Below are 26654 nucleotides of genomic sequence, written 5' to 3'. Positions count from 1 at the left end.
TGCAGTGGCTCATGCCTGTAATCCCAGCACTTTGGGATCACTTGGGGTGGGGAGACCAGCCTGGCCAACATGGTGAAACCCCATCTCTACTAAAAATACAAAAATTAACCCGGTGTGGTGGCACACACCTCTGGTCCCACCTACTCGGGAGACTGAGGTGGGAGAATCGCTTGAATCCAGGAAGCAGAAGTTGCCAAGATCAGAAGTGAGCCAAGGTGAAACCCCATCTCTACTAAAAATACAAAAATTACCCGGGTGTGGTGGTATGCACTTGTGGTCCCAGCTACTTGGGAGGCTGAGGAGGGAGAATTGCTTGAACCCAGGAAGCAGGAGTTGCCAAGCGGAAGTGAGCCAAGATTGTGCCCATGCACTCCAGCCTGGGTAACAGGCGTGACTCAGTCTCAAAAAAAGAAAAAAAAAAGATGGTGTGATTTTTTGAAGCCTGGTTGAATTAGGACAATTTAGCCTCTTTAACCACATTTCCAAAACGTGGAAAACATCACAGTAGGTTTCTACAATGCCAAAATAATTGTGAAATAGATAATCATAAGCTTCATGAAATTATGTCATCTAAATAGAAGTTATTATTATCTCCTTTTGTTGAGGGATTATGTAGAAAGAATTGGCTTCCCAACAGTACCTTATGGTTTTAGAAAGAAATTGAGACTTTTTGCATCAGGTTCCAACAGATTAGTGGTTAATGGTTGAGTTATAAAATACTCACAAACCCAGGGCTTGTTCATAATGTGTACGGATCTCAAAACTTTAATCATACAATCTTCTGCCTAGCTCCACCTCAGCCCTTCCATTCTGTTTTAAAAATAAAGCTACCAGTTTATAAACAACTTTCAGACCAAAGGCGTGACCCCCTGGGTGGTAAGTGACAAAAGAGGAGTACTAATGGACATTTTAAGTGTTCCACATCTGCAGACTTAGCCTGCCTCAAACTGGCTTGGGGTTATCAGTGTAATCTTTTAAAAATTACTTTCTAAACAAACTTAACAACTAAAATGATTGGTATAAGGGAAGGAAAGTTAAAGCCAAAAATATTTCAAATGTAGCTTTGAAAAGAATAATGGCACATACATCACCGATCAATTTCTGAGCTCTGGACATTTTCCTGTTTTCTTTGTAAAGCAGAAGAGTTTTCCTCTGCTCTTGTGCCTTTGACCTCCTGCCACACATCATAAATAAAAAAAATTTGTGACTGTCATAAGCATTAGTCAGAATTACTTCTGCATATGACACTGTGTTAGGTGTGATGGTAAACAAGTTAAACAGTCTCTCCCATGAAGCAGCTTTTATTTTAAATCAGTCTTAGCTGGTCTTCTAGTTAAATTGATGTATTGATTTCACGTGTTTTTTTTTCTTCTTCCTTTACCTCTTGGGGCCCAAAAAAGAAGAAAGAAATATTAAAGGATAAAGATAAGAGATTTGAACCAATTTTTAGAAGATGGAAAACAGAACCAGGAGTTGTACCTGACATAGTAGAACAGAGGAAGTTTTAACCTAAATTACTTATTAAGAGGGATGCTAATGAGGGACCAAGAATGATATTGATGACAGAAAAATTCATTCTCTCCTGCAAACTTCCTTCTATAGTACTTAAGAATTTAGAGTCACCAACAAACCCTAAAGGTGAGCATGAAGTGTGGGACTGAATACAGGGAACTTATTGAACTGAAATTTTGTAAAAGGAACTATTGGATCCCAGGATGTCCTCCCTGATGCTGTGTGAGCAGGGGATTCTATTCTATGAATAATCCTGAAAATGTATTCTTTGGAATCATTCAAGGATATCAGATGGAGAGCGGGGCAGGGAAGGTGTTGAGCTGAAGCAGAAGAGTAAGTCAAAACCACCCTAATGAAACGTAGGACCCGTAGGATGTGTCCCTCTTTTAATCTCTGAAAACATAAAAATCCAAGCATGCAAACCTTAGGAAGGAAACTGGAAAACTTCTCTCTGGAGAAACTCCAGAGAAAATACTTTCACCTACTGGTAACTGGGAGTTCCTCAAATCTAGCTGGCATGCTGCTGACCCATTTCACTAGAGTGGAGACTACCAATACACAAGTCTTGCTTACTCACAGAATTTCTAAACAGTTTAATTAAAAGTCTTTTGTTATAGAAAATTTCAAACATATAAAAGTAGAGAGAAGAGTATAATAAACCCTCACACAGCCATTGCTCAGCGTCAATGCTTAGCAATTCATGGCCAATCTCAAATCATCTCTACTTTTACCCAATTTATCCCACCTGTATTAATTTGAAGAAAGTACCAGGCATTGTATCATTTCACTCTTAGACATGTTAGGTTTTATTTCATGTTTTCCTAAAAAAAGTCTGGCTCTTAGCCTGTACTCACACAGCATCCCATCCCCCTGCACCCTCCCCATTGCTTTTTCTGTACTGCTTTCCTGGAATGCAGACTGCAGGCCAGAGACTGGGGAAGGAAAAGCAGCAGAGACCCAGCCCGATCCATCTTGCTTTTCTGCCGTGGAACCTGAATGCAGCTGCTTCCCTCTTGCCTGCACGCCAGAGCTGGGGGCCAGGTTGGAGGCCTAGGCTGAGGGCGTGGCAGATTTCCTGAGTGCTCTCTGCAACAGACCAGCCCCATCAGAGGGGAATAGGGATCTGGTGAATGACCACAGCCACTAGGAAGTGGACCGAAAGAATTTTTCACTTCTCCAAAGATATTCTGGTAACTTCAGGGTCTATATATTAGACAAATGAGATAGGGGTGGAAGGGTGGTTGGCCAGAATAGAATCCCAACTTTGTCACTGACCACTAGCAGTCGCGTGACCCAGACAGGTCGTTTCAATCTCTAACCCTCGGTTTCCATTTTATAGTGGGTGCAAAATAAGCGGCTCCTATGGTTGTCATGATGACTAAATGTAATTCTGCCGTGAACTTTCCAAATGTCAGGAATTGGCATGACATCTACCCAAATGTGTGCCATACCTTCATGCCAGTTCTACTGTTATTTCTGTGAGACTTCCCCCTAATTGCTTTGCTTTTTAAACAGGGGCATCTCTCAAAGCAATGCTGCTTGAAAAACAGGGTTTATTGTACAGGTTATTGCTTCCTAATCTACTTAAAATGAATAGACAATTACTAAAGTAAGAAAGAAACAGACTGGCTCTTTAGAAAAATAACCACACTACTGTTATCAGAACCAAAATAAATAACAATGATTTGTTAATATCATCCAATATACAGTGTTCAAATTTTCCCAAATTGTCTTATAAATATCATAATTTTGTTTTATAATTTGTTTGAAACAGGCTTCAACTTAGATTTGTCCCTTGAAATTAGTTGGAATGTCTTTTAAGCTCTTTTCATCTATAGGGGCTCTCTCCATCTTTTTCTCTTTTCTTGTTTGCAATTTGTTAATGAAACCAGCATTTCCCTGCAGGACAGCACGGTAAGATTTATTGGTTACATCTGTGTGGAATAGTTTAACATCTTCATTCTCTGCATTTCCTGTAAATTAGACCTAAAGGCCAGATCAGATTGAGGTTGAAATTTTGAGGGAAGAAATATTTTCAGGTGGTGCTGTGTTCTTTTATTTGGTGACATATAATATCTGGCTCTCTCTTTTTGTCTGATGTTTGCAGTTGTTGATGCTCACTCATTATTAGGCGATGCAAAATATTGATATTCTAATTCTGTTCATCTTCCATTTACTGGTTGGATGTTTCTATAAAAAGGAAATTCCTCTCATTTGACATTTGCTTACATATAGGAAAGGTACGATTAGTACTTGATTCTTCCTCTTTGCAATTTTCTAAATAATGAATTGGCTCACTAATGTCCTCCAGTGATGACCAATTAGGTTTTGTTTTGCTTCACAGTATTCATGAACCCATAGATTTGAAAATATTTATTTACTTTGTTCTATCCAAGGCATTAGTATTATTATATTTATTGAAGCTTAAATTGTGCTTTTGGTCAGTGGGTTCGGCTACTGAACGCTTCTGACATGACATTAGTAATCATTGATAGCTTCTTTACTATTTGGAATTGCCACATGATTCAGGCTCGCTTAGACATTTCCTTATTCAAAACATAGTCATTGGAGAAAAGTGTCTAACATGAAAAAATAAATCAAAAGAGAAACCCAAAGAAAACAACGATAATGTAGGAAATTATATAAACCTTGAAAAATTCCTTAGGGAGATCACTCGGATGGGAGATAAAGTAAAGACAATTTCTGGAGGAAAAAAGGGTAAAAACAAAAACAAATGAAAAAATGACACATAGGTCCACCATTCAACTGATCATAAGATCAGAAGAAAAGATAGAAAAAAATCAAAGGAAGAAAATACTTAAAAAGACATAACCCTCAAAAATCTCAAAATTGAAACTACAAATCTTAAAACTGAGAAGGCTCACTGAGAACCAAGTACAATGAAAAAAATAGCCACACATCATGAAATTTCAAGAATTTCCAGAATACCAGTAATAAACAGAAGAGCCCCTAAAACTGATTATATATGAAGAAACAAAAATGAGAAAAGCTTTGGATTTCTCAACATTAAATACTAAAAGACAATGGAGGGACTTCTGCCTCCATATAAGATGTCATAACAGGGATTGAATTTATCCTCCTACCCAAAACAACTGAAAACCAATGCTTTCAGGACATCAGATACTAGGAAACAAAAAATCAACGATCCCCAAGAGATGGGGAACAATTAAGTATGCCTCAGCTTACTGTGTTCAGAGAGTTTTCCAGCCATGGAACTGAATTTAGGGAGATTAAACTAAGGGTTAAGGAGATTAAGCTGATAGTCAGGAGAGATCAAAACAACTGGAGCTCACAGGGCAGAGTACTAGAGAGAAGACAGAGATAACTCTAGAGAACTGCAGAAGGGCTCCCTCAAGTATTCAGTAAATTACTGACCAGTATCCTGCAGAAGCTGGGGAAAGAACCATATAAAAGAATTAGAGGTAACAGTACCTTGAGCTCACATATATTTGGGAATAGTTTCTATTTCTACCATCCAGACTGGCAAATGTCTCTAGGAAGAGTATCAGAAGGATCTCTCCTTATGAGTGGAAAATAATTATCCCTAAATCAAATGCTGTTCTGATCTTGCTTATCAAATATTAATAGCAACACCCCAAGAAATCAAACTATTTTAGGTGATTTCTAGAATATAGTTTAAGAATATTTATAGAGATATAAAAATATCCAGCATCCAAAAAGGTAAAATTGATCATGTCTAGCATTTAAGCAAAAATGACTAGACATACAAAAAAGAAGGAAAATGCAACACATACTGAGGAGAAAAAAACACAATCAATTAAAATTGATGCAGAACTGACACAATTGTTAGAATTATCAAGCAAAGACATTAAAACAATGGCTACAACTGTATTCCACACAGTCTAAAGATCAAAACCATGATGTTTGGGATCAAAATCCCACTTGGTAGGATCACCAACATATTAGACATTGCAGAAGAAAAAAATATATATATATATTTTAATTATACTTTAAGTTCTAGGGTGCATGTGCACAATGTGCAGGTTTGTTACGTATGTATACATGTGCCATGTTGTTGTGCTGCACCCATTAACTCGTCATTTATATTAGGTGTATCTCCTAATGCTTTCCCTCCCACATCCCCCTACCGCACGACAGGCCCCAGTGTGAGATGTTCCCCTTCCTGTGTCCATGTGTTCTCATTGTTCAATTCCCACCTCTGAGTGAGAACATGTGGTGTTTGGTTTTTTGTCCTTGCGATAGTTTGCTGAGAATGATGGTTTCCAGCTTCATCCACGTCCCTACAAAGGACATGAACTCATCCTTTTTTATGGCTGCATAGTATTCCATGGTGAATATGTGCCACATTTTCTTAATTCAGTCTATCATTGTTGGACATCTGGGTTGGTTCCAAGTCTTTGCTATTGCGAATAGTGCCGCAATAAACATACGTGTGCATGTGTCTTTATAGCAGCATGATTTATGATCTTTGGGTATATACCCAGTAATGGGATGGCTGGGTCAAATGTTATTTCTGGTTCTAGATCCTTGAGGAATTGCCACACTGTCTTCCACAATGGTTGAACTAGTTTACAGTCCCACCAATAGTGTAAAAGTGTTCCTATTTCTCCACATCCTCTCCAGCACCTGTTGTTTCCTAACTTTTAATGATCAGCATTCTAACTGGTGTGAGATGCTATCTCATTGTGGTTTTGATTTGTATTTCTCTGATGGCCAGTGATGATGAGCATTTTTTCATGTGTCTCTTGGCTGCATAAATGTCTTCTTTTGAGAAGTGTCTGTTCATATCCCTTGCCCACTTTTTGATAGGGTTGTTTGTTTTTTTCTTGTAAATTTGTTTGAGTTCTTTGTAGATTCTGGATATTAGCCCTTTGTCAGATGAGTAGATTGCGAAAATTTTCTCCCATTCTGTAGGTTGCCTGTTCACTCTGATGGTAGTTTCTTTTGCTGTGCAGAAGCTCTTTAGTTTAATTAGATCCCATTTGTCAATTTTTGCTTTTGTTGCCATTGCTTTTGGTGTTTTAGACATGAAGTCCTTGCCCATGCCTGTGTCCTGAATGGTATTGCCTAGGTTTTCTTCTAGGGTTTTTATGGTTTTAAGTCTAACATTTAAGTCTTTAATCTATCTTGAATTAATTTTTGTATAAGGTGTAGGGAAGGGATCCAGTTTCAGCTTTCTACATATGGCTAGCCAGTTTTCCCAGCACTATTTATTAAATAGGGACTCTTTCCTCATTTCTTGTTTTTGTCAGGTTTGTCAAAGATTAGATGGTTGTAGATGTGTGGTATTATTTCTGAGGGCTCTGTTCTGTTGCATTGGTCTATATCTCTATTTTGGTACCAGTACCATGCTGTTTTGGTTACTGTAGCCTTGTAGTATAGTTTGAAGTCAGGTAGCATGATGCCTCAGAAATTCTTTTGGCTTAGGATGGTCTTGGCAATGTGGGCTCCTTTTTGGTTCCATATGAACTTTAGTTTTTTCCAATTCTGTGAAGAAAGTCGTTGGTAGCTTGATGGGGATGGCATTGAATCCATAAATTACCCTGGTAGTATGGCCATTTTCATGATGTTGATTCTTCCAACCCATGAGCATGGAATGTTCTTCCGTTTGTTTGTGTCCTCTTTTATTTCATTGAGCAGTGGTTTGTAGTTCTCCTTGAAGAGGTCCTTCACATCCCTTGTAAGTTGGATTCCTAGGTATTTTATTCTCTTTGAAGCAATTTTGAATGGGAGTTCACTCATGATTTGGCTCTCTGTTTGTCTGTTATTGGTGTATAAGAATGCTTGTGATTTTTGCACACTGATTTTGTATCCTAAGACTTTGCTGAAGTTGCTTATCAGCTTAAGGAGATGTTGGGCTGAGACGATGGGGTTTTCTAAATTACAATCATGTCATCTGCAAACAGGGACAATTTGACTTCTTCTTTTCCTAATTGAATATGCTTTATTTCTTTCTCCTGCCTGATTGCCCTGGCCAGAACTTCCAGCACTATGTTGAATAGGAGTGGTGAGAGAGGGCATCCCTGTCTTGTGCCCATTTTCAAAGGGAAAGCTTCCAGTTATTGCCCATTCAGTATGATATTGGCTGTGGGTTTGTCATAGATAGCTCTTATTATTTTGAGATACGTCCCATCAATACCTAATTTATTGAGAGTTTTTAGCATGAAGGGCTGTTGAATTTTGTCACAGGCCTTTTCTGCATCTATTGAGATAACCATGCGGTTTTTGTCTTTGGTAATGTTTATATGCTGGATTACGTTTATTGATTTGCATATGTTGAACCAGCCTTGCATCCCAGGGATGAAGCCCATTTGATCATGGTGGATAAGCTTTTTGATGTGCTGCTGGATTTGGTTTGCCAGTATTTTATTGAGGATTTTTGCATCGATGTTCATCAGGGATATTGGTCTAAAATTTTCTTTTTTTTGTTGTGTCTCTGCCAGGCTTTGGTATCAGGATGATACTGGCCTCATAAAATGAGTTAGGGAGGATATCCTCTTTTTATATTGATTGGAATAATTTCAGAAGGAATGGTACCAGCTCCTCCTTGTACCTCTAGTAGAATTCGACTGTGAATCCGTCTGGTCCTGGACTTTTTTGGTTGGTAGGCTATTAATTATTGCCTCAATTTTAGAGTCTGTTATTGGTCTATTAAGGGATTCAACTTCTTCCTGGTTTAGTCTTGGGAGGGTGTGTGTGTCCAGGAATTTATCCATTTCTTCTAGATTTTCTAGTTTATTTGCATAGAGGTGTTTATAGTATTCCCTGATGGTAGTTTGTACTTCTGTGGGATCAGTGGTGATATCCCCTTTATCATTTTTTATTGCATCTATTTGATTCTTCTCTCTTTTCTTCTTTATTAGTCTTGATAATGGTCTATCAATTTTGTTGATCTTTTCAAAAAACCAGCTCCTGGATTCATTGATTTTTTGAAGGGTTTTTTGTGTCTCTATCTCCTTCAGTTCTGCTCTGATCTTAATTATTTCTTGTCTTCTGCTAGCTTTTGAATGTGTTTGCTCTTGCTTCTCTAGTTCTTTTAATTGTGATGTTAGGGTGTCAATTTTAGATCTTTCCTGCTTTCTCTTGTGGGCATTTAGTGCTATAAATTTCCCTCTACACACTGCTTTAAATGCGTCCCAGAGATTCTGGTATGTTGTGTCTTTGTTCTCATTGGTTTCAAAGAACATCTTTATTTCTGCCTTCATTTCTCGTTATGTACCCAGTCATCATTCAGGAACAGGTTGTTCAGTTTCCATGTAGTTGAGCGGTTTTGAGTGAGTTTCTTAATCCTGAGTTCTAGTTTGATTGCACTGTGGTCTGAGAGACAGTTTATTATAATTTCTGTTCTTTTACATTTGCTGAGGAGTGCTTTACTTCCAACTATGTGGTCAATTTTGGAATAAGTGTGATGTGGTGCTGAGAAGAATGTATATTCTGTTGATTTGGGGTGGAGAGTTCTGTACATGTCTATTAGGTCCACTTTGTGCAGAGCTGAGTTCAATTCCTGGATATCCTTGTTAACTTTCTGTCTCGTTGATCTGTCTAATGTTGAGAGTGGGGTGTTAAAGTATCCCATTATTATTGTGTGGGAGTCTAAGTCTCTTTGTAGGTCTCTAAGGACTTGCTTTATCAATCTGAGTGCTCCTGTATTGGGTGCATATATATTTAGGATAGTTAGCTCTTCTTGTTGAATTGATCCCTTTACCATTATGTAATGGCCTTCTTTGTCTCTTTTGATCTTTGTTGGTTTAAAGCCTGTTTTATCAGAGACTAGGATTGCAACCCCTGCCTTTTTTTTGTTTTCCATTTGCTTGGTAGATCTTCCTCCATCCCTTTATTTTGAGCCTGTATGTTACTCTGCATATGAGATGGGTCTCCTGAATACAGCACACTGATGAGTCTTGACTCTTTATCCAATCGGCCAGTCTGTGTTTTTTAATTGGAGCATCTAGCCCATTTACACTTAAGGTTAATATTGTTATGTGTGAATTTGATCCTGTCATTATGATGTTAGTTGGTTATTTTGCTCATTAATTGATGCAGTTTCTTCCTAGCATCGATGGTCTTTATAATTTGGCATGTTTTTGCAGTGGCTGGTACCAGTTTTTCCTTTCCATGTTTACTGCTTCCTTCAGGAGCTCTTGTAGGTCAGGCCTAGTGGTGACAAAATCTCTCAGCATTTGCTTGTCTGTAAAGGATTTTATTTCTCCTTCACTTATGAAGCTTAGTTTGGCTGGATATGAAATTCTGGGTTGAAAATTCTTTTCTTTAAGAATGTTGAATATTGGCCCCCACTCTCTTCTGGCTTGTAGGGTTTCTGCCGAGAGATCAGCTGTTAGTCTGATGGGCTTCCCTTTGTGGGTAACCCAACCTTTCTCTCTGGCTGCCCTTAACATTTTTTCCTTCATTTCAACTTTGGTAAATCTGACAATTATGTGTCTTGTAGTTGCTCTTCTCGAGGAGTATCTTTGTGGCATTCTCTGTATTTCCTGAATTTGAATGTTGGCCTGCCTTGCTAGGTTGGGGAAATTCTGGATAATATCATGAAGAGTGTTTTCCAACTTCATTCCATTCTCCTTGTCACTTTCAGGTACGCCAATCAGATGTAGATTTGGTCTTTTCACATAGTTCCATATTTCTTGGAGGCTTTGTTCATTCCTTTTTACTCTTTTATTTCTAAACTTCTCTTCCTGCTTCATTTCATTCATTTGATCTTCAGTCACTGATATCCTTTCTTCCAGTTGATCGAATCTGCTACTGAAGCTTGTGCATTCATCACGTAGTTCTCGTCCATGGTTGTCACCACCATCAGGTCCTTTAAGGACTTCCCTACACTGGTTATTGTACTTAGCCATTTGTCTAATCTTTTTTCAAGGTTTTATGTTCTTTGTGATGGGTTCGAACTTCCTCCTTTATCTCAGAAAAGTTTGATCATCTGAAGCCTTCTTGTCTCAACTCATCAGAATTATTCTCCTTCCAGCTTTGTTCCATTGCTGGTGAGGAGCTGCGTTCCCTTGGAGGGGGAGAGGTGCTCTGATTTTTGGAATTTTCAGCTTTTCTGCTCTGTTTTTTCCCCATCTTTGTGGTTTTATCTACCTTTGATCTTTGATGATGGTGACATACAGATGGGGTTTTGATGTGGATGTCCTTTCTGTTTGTTAGTTTTCCTTCTAACAGTCAGGACCCCCAGCTGCAGGTCTGTTGGAGTTTGCTGGTGGTCCACTCCAGATGCTATTTGCCTGAGTATCAGCAGTGGAGGCTGCAGAACAGCGAATATTGCTGAACAGCAATTGTTGCTGCCTGATCGTTCCTCTGGAAGCTTTGTCTCAGAGGGCTACTCGGCCGTGTGAGGTGTCAGTCTGCCCCTACTGGGGGCTGCCTCCCAGTTAGGCTACTCAGGGTTCAGGTACCCACTTGAGGAGGCAGTCTGTCCATTCTCAGATCTCAAACTCTGTGCTGGGAGAACCACTACTCTCTTCAAAGCTGTCAGACAGGGACATTTAAGTCTGCAGAGGTTTCTGCTGCCTTTTGTTTGGCTCTGCCCTGCCCCCAGAGGTGGAGTCTACAGAGGCAGGTAGGCCTCCTTGAGCTGCGGTGGGCTCCACCCAGTTCTAGCTTGCCCGCTGCTTTGTTTACCTACTGAAGCCTCAGCAATGATGGGTGCCCCTCCCCCAGCCTCACTGCAGCCTTGCAGTTTGATCTCAGACTGCTGTGCTAGCAATGAGCGAGGCTCCGTGGGCATGGGAACCTCCAAGCCAGGCACGGGATATAATCTCCTGGTGTGCAGTTTGCTAAGACCATTGGAAAAGCACAGTATTAGGGTGGGAGTGAGCCAGTTTTCCAGGTGCCATCTGTCACAGCTTCCCATGGCTAGGAAAGGGAATTCCCTGACCGTTTGAGCTTCCCAGGTAAGGCGATGCCTCGCCTTGCTTCGGTTCACACTCGGTGGGCTGCACCCACTGTCCTGCACCCACTGTCTGACAAGTCCCAGTGAGATAAACCCGGTACCTCAGTTGGAAATACAGAAATCACCCATCTTCTGTGTCGCTCACGCTGGGAGCTGTAGATTGGAGCTGTTCCTATTCGGTCATCTTGGAACCACCCTCCAGAAGAAAATATTAATGAATTTGATAATGTAGCAATAGAAATGATAAAAAAATGAAACAGAAATAAGACTCAATGAACAGAACATCAGTGAGTGGTGGGACGGTTTCAAGGGGCCTAATATTATGGGTAATTGGGGCACCAAAAGAGGATGGAGGGAAAGACATTTGAAGAACAATGGCCCTAAATTTTCCAAATTTGATGAAAACTATAATCCCACAGATCCAAGAAGCTCAACAAACCCAAATCCAAGCAAAGAAAAAGAAAAAAGAAAAAACCTACACCCAGGTATGTCATAATCAAATTGTTCAAAACCAGCAAAAAGTAAATATGTTAAAAGCAGCCAGAGGAAAAAAGACACCTTTCAGACAGAGGAAGAAAGATTAGGATCAGATTTCTGATTAGAAACAATGACAATGTAAGCAAGAAGATAGTCGAGCAACATTTTTAATAGTATTTAAAGAGAGAATTTCAACCTAGACCCCAATAACCAGAGAAAATATCTTTCAAAACAGAAACTGAAGTTGAATTAAATAAATTTTCAGAAATACAAATTTAAAAGCTTATATCACTCACAGACTATAAGAAATGTTAAAGGAAGCCTTTCAGGCAGAAGGAAAATGATACCAGATAGAAACATGGACCTGTGCAAAGGAATGATGAGCATCAGAAATGGCAACTAGTCGCTGCTCCTACTGTTTGACATACAGCTGCAACTTCTCATGCAGCACCAGCTTTTAACTCTGGCAAAGTAAATATTGTCACCATCAATGACTCCTTCACTGACCTCAACTACATAGTCTACATGTTCCAGTATAATTCCACCCATGGCAAGTTCCATGGCACTGTCAAGGCTGTGAACAGGAAGTGTGTCACCAATGGCAATACTATCACCATCTTCCAGGAGCAAGATCCCACCAAAATCAAATGGGTTGATGCTGGCATTGATTATGCTGTGGAATCCTCCAGTATCTTCAGTATCTTGGAGATGGCTGGGGCTCACTTAGAGTGGGTAGCCAAAAGGATCATCTCTTACCTCTCTGCTAATGCCCCCATGTTTTTGGTGGGCATTAACCATTAGAAGTGAAAAAAGAACCTCGTGATTCCTAGCAATGCCTCCTGAACCAACAACTGCTTAGCCTCCTGGCCAAGGTCATCCATGACAACTTTGTCATTGTAGAGGAGGACTTATGATCACAGTCGATGCCATCATTGCTACCCAGAAGACTGTGGATGTCCCCTCTGGGAAACTGTGGTGTGAGGGCCACAGGGCTCTCCAGAACATCATTCCTGCATCTACTGGTGCTGCCAAGGGTGCGGGCAAGGCCATGCCTGAGCTGAATGGGAAGCTCACTGGCATGGTCTTCCATATCCTTACTGCCAATGTATCAGTCGTGGACTTGATCTGCCATATGGAGAAACCTACCAGATATGATGATATCAATAAGGTGGTAAAGTAGGCATTAGAGAGCTCCCCTGAAGGGCATCCTGGGTTACACTGAGTACTAGGTTGTCTCCTCTGTCTCTAACAGTGACACCTGCTCCTCCTCCCTTCAATGCTGGTGAAATGCCCTCAATTATCACTTACGTTGTCAAGCTCATTTCCTGTTATGACAATGAATTTGGCTACATCAAAAGGGTGTTAGACCTTATAGTCCACATGGCCTTCAAGGAGTAAGAACTCCCTGGACCACCAGCCCCAGTGAGAGCATGTGTGGAGGAAAGGGGCCTTCAGTGGCAGGGAAGTCCCTGCCACAGTCATTCACCTCCACACTGACAATCTCCCCTTGACAGTTTTCATGCCAGAAACCCTGAAGAATGAGAGGGGTCTAGGGAGCCCCACCTTGCCATGTACTGTACCATCATAAAGTCCCCTGTACTCAGCCAAAAATAAAATAAAATAAAATAAAATAAAATAAAATAAAAAAGTAACCACATTGGTTAGTACATGACTTCAAAAAGTTACTTACATCTTTTTATAAGATAATTTACTACTTAAACAAAAATAATAACAATGTAGCATAGGGTACATAATATATGTAGAAGTAAAATAAACTACAACATTAGCACAAAGGCTAGAAAGAAATAGAAGTAAACTATTGTAAGGTTCTTAGACCATACAAGAAGTGGCATAATATTACTAGAAGGGAGATTGTTATAACTTAAAGATTATACTGTAAACCACAAAGTAACCACTAAAATAATAAAATAAAGAATTGTAGCTAATTAGTTCACAAAGGAGATATAATGGAATAATAAAAAATACTCAATACAAAAGGGCACAAAAAAGAGGAGGAAAAAGTAAACAAAGAACAGTTAGGACAAATAGAAAACAAATATCATGGTGGTGATGTCAATAAACATACTAAATGGAAATGTTCTAAACACCCTAATTATAATGCAGATATAATCAGATTGGATAAAAAAGCAAGACCCCAATTATATGTTGCCCACAAGAAACCCCATGTAAATATAAAGACACAAATAGATTAAACTAAAAGGATGGAAACACATATACTATCCTAGTATGAATTAATAGAAATCTGCACTGGCTATGTTAGTATCAGACAAAGTGAACTTCATAGCAAAAAATATGACCAGGGATAAAGAAGGCCATTTCTTAATGATAAAGGAGTCAGTAAATCAAGAAGACACAGCAATCCTAAGTGTTTCTGCACCTAATAATATAGCTTCAAAATATTTGAAGCAAAAACCAATAGAACTGCAAGGAGAAATAGATTTTAGTCACAGATTTTAATGCCCTTTTCTCAATTTATGGAACAACAAGACAGAAAGTCAGGAAGGATATAGAAAACTTGAACAAGGCTATCAACCAATTTGACCTAGTTGACACTTATAGACTGCTCCTCCCAACAACAGTAGAATACACATTCTTTTCAAGTACACAGGGAACAAGTTTATCAAGGACCAAGTACACATCAAACAAATCAACACACAGTTTAGCAAGATGGACCATGTTCTAGGTGATAAAATATGTTTCAATAAATTTGAAAGAATTCAAGTCATAGAAAGTACATGTTTAGAAATGGAACTAAATTAGAAACCAATGACATAAGGAAATTTGGAAAGTTCTCAAATATATGGGAATTAAATGATATGCTAACAAACTTGGCTTTCACTTACCTTTACTGAGGAAGCTAAAAGTATGTGTTCCAGCACAATTAGAGAGTAAAATAAAGAAAGGAAAAACTTGAGCTTCAGAATATAGGAAATTCTAGACAAGGTCGTGTAAAATCGAAGTTCAGAATAACAGCCATCCTTAAGTCCAGAGAGCAACCGGTTTAGAATTGGGAAATTGGAGGGAGAATTTCATGAGGAAGGTATCCAGGAACAACATAAAATTGATACATCCTCTGGTATGTTTAAACATAGGCATATGATGGAGAGGTTTGAAACATCTAAGGATATTGTTTATAGATATGGTATCTTTTATCTCACAAAAGATATAGATGATTATGATAAAAGGGAGGTAATTAAGTAATACCAGTAAAAATAAAAAAGTACAAGAAGCATAATTATATTGTAGCATTTGCTACGCAGAGAACAATATTTTATGTTGTTATGATGATGGAAACAACAGTTACTGATTTTACTAAAAAATCTGATAACTGTATTGGGAAGGTGAAGGAAAGGAAAAGGTATATTGGGGTTAGAGAATTTTATATCTATCATAACAGCAGTAAATAATGCATCTATTTGATAAATCAAGAGGTAAATTCTTATTTAAAATAATGGCAGAAATACAAGAAATGGTTTTTAAAAGTTAAAAAATGTTGCTCTTGGAAATTACATTAGGAAAAAGTGACAGGGAAGACATTCTTCAGTATAAACTCTGCTTAGTTTTCATTAAGATAAAACTCTATATAAGTATTTTTTGGTGAAATATTTTTAAACAAGAAATGAAACCAACTAAACAGAAATCAGTCATGTCGCCTATTACTCTCTACTTCAAGTAAGAGCAGAATAAGAAAAAATAGTCAATTGCTTGGGGATGGTTCACTGTCATCTGAGCTGTAGTAGGTAAAGCAGAATATGTCCTAGGTGTAAAATTTTGACACACTTCTATAGTATTTAACAAAGTTTACTAACTCATAATGTTGGGTTGTAAGGGTAATGACATTTAAAAATAATATTTAAAAGGGACATTCTAATAGACAACTCATGGATAGGGTGGGGAGCATCAGAAAACTCAGTATTCAAAGTAAATAATATTTTAATGCAATATTTTAAAATTAAAATCTGCAAAATAAATGCAAAACATTCATAATGAATACAATATCAAAATTTTAAATAAAAATAGGATCAGTATTGCTGAATTTTTTCTTTTTGTCTTAGGCTCCAGTATGGCCCAGTATGGCATGGGTTTAACTTATAAATATTAAGGGTTCTGGGTACTGGGAGAATAATAATCACCCTCTTTCACATCTCATAACTCTGCATGAAGATGAACTATTGTCACGAGGGAAAGTTTTTTGAAAACTTTAACATGCTGTATAAATATGAGTTGTTTCAAATAATCTCCATAGTGGTTTATTACCTTCTAAATCATTCATTCTGATCAAAGGTGTATGGTTTCTGTGTCTTCTAGCAAACTCATCAATCCTGTATTTTCTTTAATGACCTTAGCAAAATGAATAATTCTTCTAGATACCACTTTCTTTGCAGGTGACTAGTGTTTAGTGTTATTAACCATCTGTTCCATTTACTTTACTTGTCACAAGTAAAGGGCGATTTGTCCAAATTCCAGTGTTGATTTTTTTCTGTGCTCACAGCATGGACTGTAACAATGGGGTGAGACTCAATGCATTTTCTGTCTTGGAGAAAGCGCACCTGTGAGAGAGTGAGCCATAGACCTCCAACATTTTGAAAGCAATTGGGGAATTTGGAAGCCAATGGGTAACTAGTAGAAGAAATAGAGTCATACTTCTGAGTAGGCACCTTCCTCAAAGACCTGTTTCTCTCAAGGTCCATCTTTCTAACTGCTGACTTTGCACAGACTCCACAACAACCTGCATACCATAATCTGAAAGGAAAGGTCAATCTAAAGGTCACAGGTTTTAAGGGTGCTACTTCAAAGACATTTATCTCCTTTCCAACACCATTAGGCTTGGGTAATGGTCTATTGTCTTTCATCATCCCAACCTCTTCACCTGCTTGTTTACTCTGAGTCTAACCTCAGAATTTAAGCCCTAGCATAAATGGATGCTTTCCTGCTACTTAACATGGGCCCAATGGAAGCTTGTTCATAGTCTAACTTCCAATTGTCAGTTGTTTAAAGGAAATACAGTTACTCAGAGAGGCATATGGTTTAGTCTTTTGGATAAACGATGAAAAGGAAAAGAACTTTTTAAATAAATGATTAACAATGAAGAAAATAGCTTTATGCATTGCTTATTGTAGTTTTATTGGTATTTCTAAAAAAATCAGGAACATAAATATCCAATGATAAAAATTGCTATATTTGCATAGTACTGATCTGAATGTTTTATATCTGATATCTTACTGAATCCTCATTGTAACTCTACAAAGCAGGTATTATTGTTAGTCCCATTTTGCAGATGAAGAAAACTATTTTATGAAGAGTTCATGTTATTTTTCAAGGTCCTAGTAAGTGGCAGAGATGGCATTTGAACCCAGGCAGTGTGGCTGTGAAGCAGGGTCTTTAGCCTCTATGCTAGGCTGCCTTGCACACAGAGGAATAATATAGCAACTTGGTGCCTCATTTTTCAGCCTTTACAATGGTAGAAAGTCTATGTAGCAACACAAAAAATATAAATTAAATATAAATTTCATGACCTTGTTATTTAAACTATATAAAATATATAACAGTATAGATAAAGACTGAGAGGTAATAGGAAGAACTGACTTAGGTCAAGGACCCCAAGTGGTCAAAAAAAAAAAAATTACAAAACCAAAATATGACAGGAAAGGCCCTTGGTAGAATGTAAGTATTGCTAAGAACTGCTCCTGACTAAATTCCAAACTCAGCTTTGTCCCTAGATTATGACATTCTGGAAACTTCTGGAAAGGTTCTTAGGGAAGTCTTTTACTGAAGCATGTTATCCAACTCTCTTTGACTGCTTGAATCACAGACTCATTTACCCTCGTATGGCTGATACTCAACATCTATTTCCAGTCTTTCCTTCTACATAGTCCTCCCTGTAACACAAACAACAATAATGAAAACAGTTCTGGTAGTGTGCTATTGGGATTGTGTTGATCATTTTCTCTTATTAGAAATTTTTTCTGTTGTAAACATAAATAAGGTAAAATTGGACGTGAGCCTGCAAATTAAAAAAAAGAAAAGATGCCCCTGTAATGATGAATGAGGTGATATTTGAAAGAACACGTAATATTGGGAAAAAAAGGAAATGATGAATCCCAGACAGAGTCAGTGATCAATTTACATCAATCCATTCATCTATTCAGCAAATATTTATTGAGCACCCACCATGTGCTAGGCACTGTGCATGTGCTGGATATTCAGAGGTGACCACAATGGATAAGATCCTAACAGTCTCGGAATTTACTGTATAATCAGTGGACTTTAAGCAGGTAAATATAAATATGTAATTACTAACTGAGAAGTGATATGAAGGAAAAAGCAGAGTGTCAAGACTAAGAATAATCTGGGACCTGCTTTAGACTGAGCACTCAAAACTGGTCTTCTTGATGAAGTGAGGCTTAAGATAAGACTGAAAGATGAAAGGAGATTGGCCATACCATAAGTCACTGTAGGCACTCTTCAGGGGAGAGAACAATAGGATGCATAAGGACTCCGAGGTGGTAAATGAAAGGTCTAAAAGACTGAAGTGTAGTGAATGAATAGGGGAATGAGGTAGGCAAGGGGTGAGATACAGGTCATGTGAGAGTAGAGGATTTAATTATAAGTGTACAAGAAACTATTGAATATCATTCTGGATGTTTAGAGAATAAACTTGAGGGTTACAAGAATGAAAATAAAAAGGCTATTGCAGGTGTCCAAGTAAGACCTGGCTGACCCTTGACTAGAGTGTTGTCAATGAAGATGAAGAACAGAGGAAGAATTGAAGAAATATTGTGTTGGGAGAATTCTCAGAATTTAGATGAGGGGTTGCACTTGGGAGGAAAATGAAAGTAACAAAAGCGTGTATGAGGCAGGGTAGTAGCTGCTGTAACAAGCATCCCTTTCCAAATCTCAATGACTTAACCCACTATTTTCTTGCTCATATCACGGTTCAATATGGGCCTACAGGAGAGTGAGGGAGATCTGCTCCACAACTTATGGCACCTCTATTTTCAACAGGTGGCCTCTAAAGAATATAAAGAGAGAGCATAGAGGATCATAAAGGACATTTTAGGAGCCAGGCCAGATGTGGAGTTCGTTACTTTCACCTACACTCCCACTGGCCAGAGCTCAATAACATAACCATGTTACTTTAGGGGGTGCTGGGAAATGTAATCTGGCTGTATGTTGAGGTAGAAAAAAGTGAAATAGGTTTGTGAACACACAGCATAATCTATGCTCCAAATGACTGCCTGGTTTTGGCTTGAATAACTGGCTGGATGGTGTCAGCTCTATCTACATACTCAGCTGGGGAAGACTGGAGGAGGAATACGTTTGTGGGAAGAGATTGCTATGGTCTAAACACTTGTATTCTGCCCAAATTCATATGTTGAAATCTTAACCCTTTTGGCCATTTGTATGTCTTCTTTTGCGAAATGTCTATTCTTATCTTTTGCCCACTTTTAAATGAAATTATTTGTTTTTTGTTCTTTTACTGTTGAATTATTAGAATTTCTTGTATATTCTGGCTATTAGTCTCCTGTGGGATGAATACTTTGCAAATAGTCAAATATTTACTCCCATTCAATAGGTGGTCTCTTCACTCTTGATTAGTTCTTTTGCATTGCAGAAGAATTTTAGTTTAATTAAGTCCTATTTGTCTGTTTTTGTTTCTGTTGCCTGTGCTTTTGAGGTCTTTGTTATAAATTCTTTGCCTACATCAATGTCCAGGAGAGTTTTCCCTATATGTTCTTCAAGTATTTTTAGAGTTTCAGGTCTTATGCTTAAGTTTTTAATACATCTTGAGTTGATTTTTTATGTATAGTGAGACATAGGGGCGTAGGGGTTCCGTTTCATTCTTTTGCATGTGGTTATCCAACTTTCCCAGCACCATTTATTGAAGAGGGCATCCTTTTCCCCATGTAGGTTTTTGTCAGTTTTGTCAAAGATCAGTTGGCTGTAAGCATATGGCTTTATTTCTGAGTTCTCCCTTCTGTTAAATTGGTGTGTATGTATTGATTTTTATACCAATACCATGCTGTTTTGGTTACGATAGCCTTATGATATCTGCTGGTACCTTGATCTTAGATTTCCCAACCCCCAAAACTGTAAGAAATACATTTCTGTTGTCTATAAGCTACTCAGTCTATGGTATTTTGTTATGGAGGCCCAGATGGACTAAGACAAAGATCAAGCAATCGGTTTTAGACTTGCTAAGCTTGAGTTGCATAGTAGCCATTCAGGTAGACATGTCAGGTAGGCAGTTTGATACTCAAGTACTGAGTTCAGTTTTTGGTCAGATACATAAGCCACTAGGAAATATGTAGGTAATTTGATCAAGGTCATGCATATTAACCTTGTATTTGCTTAGCTATTAATTATTTACTGAGCACCTATTGTGTTCCAGGCATTGTTCTAGGCACAGGGTAAATAGGGTTATACACAATAGTTAATACATTTAGAGCTTTGATTCTACTGGAGACAGACAAACAATAAAGCAAGACAAATAAGTAAAATATGTAGTATGCTGAATGTTGATAAAATCTAGAGAAAAACAGACAAGGGGAATAAGGAGTGAAGTGGATTGGCTACTGCAGTTTTAAACAGGGTGGTCAGGGAAGACTTCACTAGGAAGGTGACTTCTGACCAAAGACCTAAAAGGAGATGAAGATCAAGACATATGGTTAACCAGAGAGTGGAGATTTAGGCCAGAAAATACTAAATATAAATGCCTCAAGGCTGGATGTGACTGGCTTTGGCTGGACTGGACTAGGAGAGGAGGGGTGAGAATGAAGTGGCTGGGGTCACAGAGGTAGTGTGTAGGGGTTGAGCCAGACTGTGTAGGTCTTATAAACCCTTATAGGACCTTATCTTTTACTTTGGCCATGTGATTTATGTTTATTTAAAGTTTTCTTCCAAAAGTTGAATAATCACTCACTTTTTGAATTTTCCTTTAGTCCTCTGTCCTGCTTTAGAATACAATATAAAACATGGTAGAATCACCTCATTTTATGGTAACACACTGGTTAGAGTTCCTGTTTCTGTGAGGCTAGGCACTATATTCACAGATACATTAAACAAGAGAAACTAAATATGTATTTTTTCAATGGCTTATTATTTAGTAGTCATTAGGCTAGGCACTGCAGATACAAAGATAAAAGAGATATGATTCCACTTACGGAACTTCCTGAAACAGATCATTTTTAATATATCATGTTAAGTACAGATAGATACATGCAGAGGGTGTTGCAGAAAGCTGTTTAGCAAATGGAATATGTGCCAGAAGAGGTCAATGCTTGAGGCAAGACTTAACAAATGAGTAGGCTTTGGACAAGCAAAGATGGTGGAAGTACAAGTGAGTGAAACAGAAGTAAGTGTTTAGAAAGACAGTTTGGGCAGAGTAGACAGTGCTAAATCAATGAATATCATATCTAATGGAAGGTAAGAGAATTAAGGTCAGAGAATATTTTGGAAAAAAGTTTGCATGACAAAATCCTTATTCCACACATTTCTATTAAAAATAATTATGAGAACTTCCAATCTAAAAAAAAAAGCACATATGCTCCAAGAACTCAAAAAAATTATCTAGACTCTCATTTTACGGATGAGGGAAGTGAGAAGAGAAGAGGCTAAATGACTTGTTTAACGCCAAACAGCAAATAAGTGGCTGCTGTGGGACTCAAAGCCGTGGGTGATGGTTAAGCTGATGCTGTCCCAAGTGCTTCCTCAAAAATAAACATACTTTTTGTTCTGGTTCTTTTATCACTTGGAATATGCAACTTTCTGAGCCCAAGTGTACTTCCAACTATTTTTGGAGACTTCAGGATGGTTCCTAAACTCTCTGTGAATTTGTTTTCAAACACCTGTTAGAATTGGTCTTACTCATTGGTTTCTGCTTGGAGGATTGCTCTCAGCCTAGTACAACTGTTCTTCTACTGAGATTTTCTGCAAAAAATATAGAATTTGTTGGTTCTACTTAGTTTTCGTTTTGCTCTGTTAATTTTTCTCCTTCAGTCTTGTAGAACACAGAGAACTTATGAGGCTAATTTAGGGCAGATATGCTAAAAGTCAAAAGTAATGTTTTCTCTTTGCAGAAAACACCCCAGGGGGCAGAGAATGCAGGAAATTGTGTGTCACTGTGATGAAAAGCAAATGAAAGGCTTTACAGCAGAAATGTTGGTCTCTGATCATCTAACACGTCCATCACAACATGCAGATGTGTTGTGTAGACACCAGCCAACTGAGCATCCAAAAACAGATTCTTCTCATTCTCTTGTTCACCACGTCCTTCACTGGAACTCTCAGAGATCAGTAGGAAGCAGTAGATGTTCTGAGAAAAATGTGAGAGCATGTGTAACTTTTATGATAATTAGATTAGAATGTAACATGTGACCTTGCATAAGGAAAGAACTCCCTTGAAACTATAGTTGCTTTCCTCTTATTGAATAAATGTCATAGTTATTTTATTTTATTAATATATGGTTATCCAAATGAGATAATTCCTGTTTCAGTTACCTGGGGAAGAGAAATATCCCAGATAGGAAGTGAGACAGAAGACCTGGGAATGTCGGCAGAGAAAGAACTCGTGATCTAGTCTTTAAGGGTTTCATGTGTCCGGGAAGATTTTCCTTTAAGAAAGACTTAAAGGTGGCATGTATCTAGAGGAGGCAAAGCAGGAGGTAGGAAGAAATCTCAAAATATCATTTATTTCTCTGTGCTTCAGTCAGCCGTAGCTTGTAGATAAGATTAGATTCATGATCTTTTCTGAATTTATTTCCCCTTTGTTATATCCCAGAAGCAATGAATCTTGGGCACACTTGAGCAAGTAGTTTTTTGTTTTTTTGTTTTTTCACATTTCTATCGTTCTGTTTAATGACTATATATTACAGATTGCTTTTGCCACTGAGAGTCAAGGTTTATATCTTTCACATGCCAGTTTTTAACCCCCTTAAAAAATGCAGGAGTGTTATCCCTTTTATCCTGCTCTGTGCACATTCTAAAGAAGCCAAGAATCATTTACCGTGGCCCGTACATTCTTTGACATGGCATTTCCCTAGCTCTTCTATTTGTCACTTGGGCCAGTTTTAAAGGAGTGAATGTCCTGAGGCCAGAGATAATCAAGGAGAGACTCTAAAATAGTTGTTCCATCTGGGGGCAATTTTGCCTCCCAGGGGACATTTGGCAATGTCTGGAGACATTTTTGGTTGTCTTAACTGGTGGAGAGGATGCTGTAGTCATCTAGTGGATAGACAAGTGATGATGCTAAACTGAGTCCTGCAATGCACAGAATAGCCCCACAACAGAGGACGATACAGCTTACAATGTCCATAATGCCAATATTGAGAAACTCTGCCCAAAAAGGGAAGATGAATCTCAAGAGAGCAGAATTGGCATCATGTGGTCCAGCTGTTTCCAACTTCCGGAAGATTTTCCTTTCAATGCTACCTCTGGAGGTTCTGGGTTTTCATTGTGACTGGGATAAGTAACATTTCCTTATTCTCATCTTAAGTAATATGCTTTTCCTATTGCCAAATCTGAGAAACCTCCTTGACTTCTCCCACTCTCCAAGTCGTTAATACCAAATATTGATTGATATTATACTAAACTGTGCACTGGGGATACAAAGAAATTTGAGACGTTATCCCTTCCCAGAGATGACTAAAGCCTTACTTGAGATCCCTGACATGTCACTGTCTTTATAAAATTTCTTTTATAAAATAACTTGGTTATTTGGAAAAATGGGCCTTAGCTCTCACTGTGAGCAGGTAGGCTTGAATCTTCTTCTAGGTTACTCCCAGAGTCAAGAAGTCATTCCTGAAGTTTATAACAAACACCTGTGACAGTAAGATATTTGCAATCCTCTTAACCTAACCAATCATGAAATATAAAAAGTGTTTGGGCCGGGCGCGGTGGCTCACGCCTGTAATCCCAGCACTTTGGGAGGCCGAGGCGGGTGGATCACAAGGTCAGGAGATAGAGACCATCCTGGCTAACACAGTAAAACCCTATCTCTACTAAAAAAAACACAAAGAAATTAGCCAGGTGCGGTGGTGGGAGCCTGTAATCCCAGCTACTCGGGAGGCTGAGGCAGGAGAATGGCATGAACCTGGGAGGCAGAGCTTGCAGTGAGCTGAGATTGTGCCACTGCACTCCAGCCTGGGTCACAGAGCTAGACTGCATCTCAAAAAAAAAAAAAGTGTTTGATATTAACTGTTCAAGATTCTCAAATTGTGTTATGCTTTGACTTCTTAGTGGGTTCTAATCTCTCAACTACATATTGCTCATTGTATTTTCCCTTGATAGAATGAGGATTGATTTCTCTCTCTCCCTCCCTCCCTCCCTCCCTTCCTTCCTTTCTTCCTTCCTTTCTCTCTCCCTCTCTCCCTCTCTTTCTCTCTTCCTCTCTCCCTCTTTCCTCTCTTTCCCTCTCTCTCTTTCTTTCTTGTTTTTTTTTTTTTTTGGGGGGGGGATCTTGTGTTCTGTTGCCCAGGCTGGAGTGCAGTGGCGCAATCTTGGTTCATTGCAACCTCTGCCTCCAGGGTTCAAGCGACTCTCTCACCTCAGCCTCCTGAGTAGCTGGGATTACAGGCTCATGCCACCACACCTGGCTAATTTTTGTATTTTTTGTAGATACAGAGTTTGGCCATGTTGCCCAAGCTAGTCTCCAACCCCTGAGCTCAGGTGATCCACCTGCCTTGGCCTCCCAAAGTGTTGGGATTACAAGCATGAGCCATGGTGCCTGGCCAGGATTGATTTATTTTTTAAAGAAGACCTGCTTTAAGAGAGTTATTCTTGAATCTCGATTTTTAAAAAAAGAGAGGCAGGATTGGAGACTGTCAAACATTGTTGGGGACTATTACTTGCCAATTCTGAACAGACCTAGAGTTTTTGGTATGTGTATATATTATATACACATAGTTTTTATATGTGTATATATTATAGCCCCCTCCACAGGCACACAAAAGAGTAGAAACTGGGCATGCTAGCCTGGGGGGTGGGTTTGAGGGGGTGAGGACAGACAAATCAATAATCCTACAATTTTTATAAATTATAAAAGAAATAGGAAGAAAATGTAATTGTTGTGAAAATTAATGCAATAGCAATCGACATCTTAATAATTTATAACTGTAGGTAGTTTTCCCTAGAAATACAACACATCTCTTATTTCTCTGTATACATTTCCTTATTACTTTTTTTTTTTATGTTTACACAGTGGGCGTCTTCCTTTTATATTATCAGCTGTGTGTAAGGTCTACAGTTTAAGCTTTGATTCTGACTTACTGACTCAAGAATGCCAAGGGCTATTATTTCTACAAGGTAAAATGGAATATATTGAAGCTCTTGTTCAGCCAAAATCTCATTACTAAAGAAATAAATTAGATTAAAGGTGTTATTGTCCCACAGACGGATTTTAAAGGTGGGAAACATATAAACATGAAGTAGAGAATGAGATACTTTATAGAATTCAGAGAGTTAGTTGGCAAACCTGACCACAAGATAATTCAATTAAGTTGACTTCCAAAATACTTATTGAATGCCTGTTGCATATACTAGAATTAAAATAAAATGCGATTTTAAAACTGAGAAATCGGTGCAATGCTTTGTCTTAATTAAAAAATTATTATTATTTTTTCAATTCAAATGTATTAATCCTACCATGAAGATACCTGATAACATTTTCTGGCATCCATACATCTTGACAAATTAAAATTAAAGTTACAAATATTTAATTAACAAATCAAAATTAACAAATATTTACTGAGTACCTACTACATAAAAGCAACTGTTTTAAACTCAAGTGAGGTAGAGCAGAGTTAGGAGGAGGTATAAAGACAGGTAACAGCAGGCTCCCAACCTCAAGTATCTTACAGATTAAGCCATTTGTAGTTAGTTCAGTCCCAGTCTCGGAGAGAAATATATGTGGTGTGTGGGTGGTGGTGGTGGTGGTGGTGGTGGTGTGTGTGTGTGTGTGTGTGTGTGGTGTGTGTGCGTGTTTACATTGCCATTGGCATACTAACCACTGAGAAGTGTCCAACTGAGAAAGAGTTGGACAAGGAGCTAATGCCAACCTTCCTTGTAAAATTCTTCATTAAACTACTGATAGGACGCACAGAGAGTTAAAGATCTCTTATAAACAATTGAGATTTGTTTAGAGACTGTGAACAATTATGGATTTCTGGAGAGCTGTTGAAACAAAAACCAAAGCAAGAAATAAACGAGTGTATCATGTGATACTAAAGTGTAGCAGAGGATTGCTCCCCCTTTCCCCAGAACTATGAATACAAAGAGAGGGAGGGAAGGTATCTGGCTATTTACATGAAAAATGACTCTCCCCTATAATCACCTTCTGTCAATAAAATGCTTATTTTCTGACATGTCAATTAGGTGATTCATAATCCAGATGACCATCCCCTTCCATTTAGTACTGTTGGGCTGGGTTAAATGTCTTAAGTGTTTACCCTTTATGACCAGTGGCCTGGATCTGTTCTCAGTCAAACTGGGCCACTCATGACATGTTTGCCTGCAGGATTTCTCTTGAGGTAAAGTAACCATTATTATCAGATTTTAAACTGAACGGCAGATTAGGACAGTGGTTTTGCCATCAGTGGTGAGGAATGCTTGTTTTACAGTATCGTGTATCCAAAATACGAAGTTTGTGGGAAGAGTATGATGCAAAATAAATAGCCTGTAATTTACAGAATTACGGAGAATGAGGCTTATGGGGCTGAGCTTGGTACTTCAAAGGAAT

At 38.4% G+C, this 26654-nt stretch overlaps 1 pseudogene; it reads left to right on the top strand.

The window, feature by feature from the left end:
• Positions 1–1927: 1927 nt before the first annotated feature.
• On the top strand, positions 1928–13297 carry LOC129485761 (glyceraldehyde-3-phosphate dehydrogenase-like; annotated as a pseudogene).
• The last annotated feature ends 13357 nt before the right edge of the window (positions 13298–26654 follow it).

Source organism: Symphalangus syndactylus, chromosome 7 (assembly GCF_028878055.3).
Source record: "Symphalangus syndactylus isolate Jambi chromosome 7, NHGRI_mSymSyn1-v2.1_pri, whole genome shotgun sequence".
Lineage (NCBI taxonomy): Eukaryota > Metazoa > Chordata > Mammalia > Primates > Hylobatidae > Symphalangus > Symphalangus syndactylus.
This window is presented reverse-complemented; position numbering and strand designations above follow the sequence as displayed.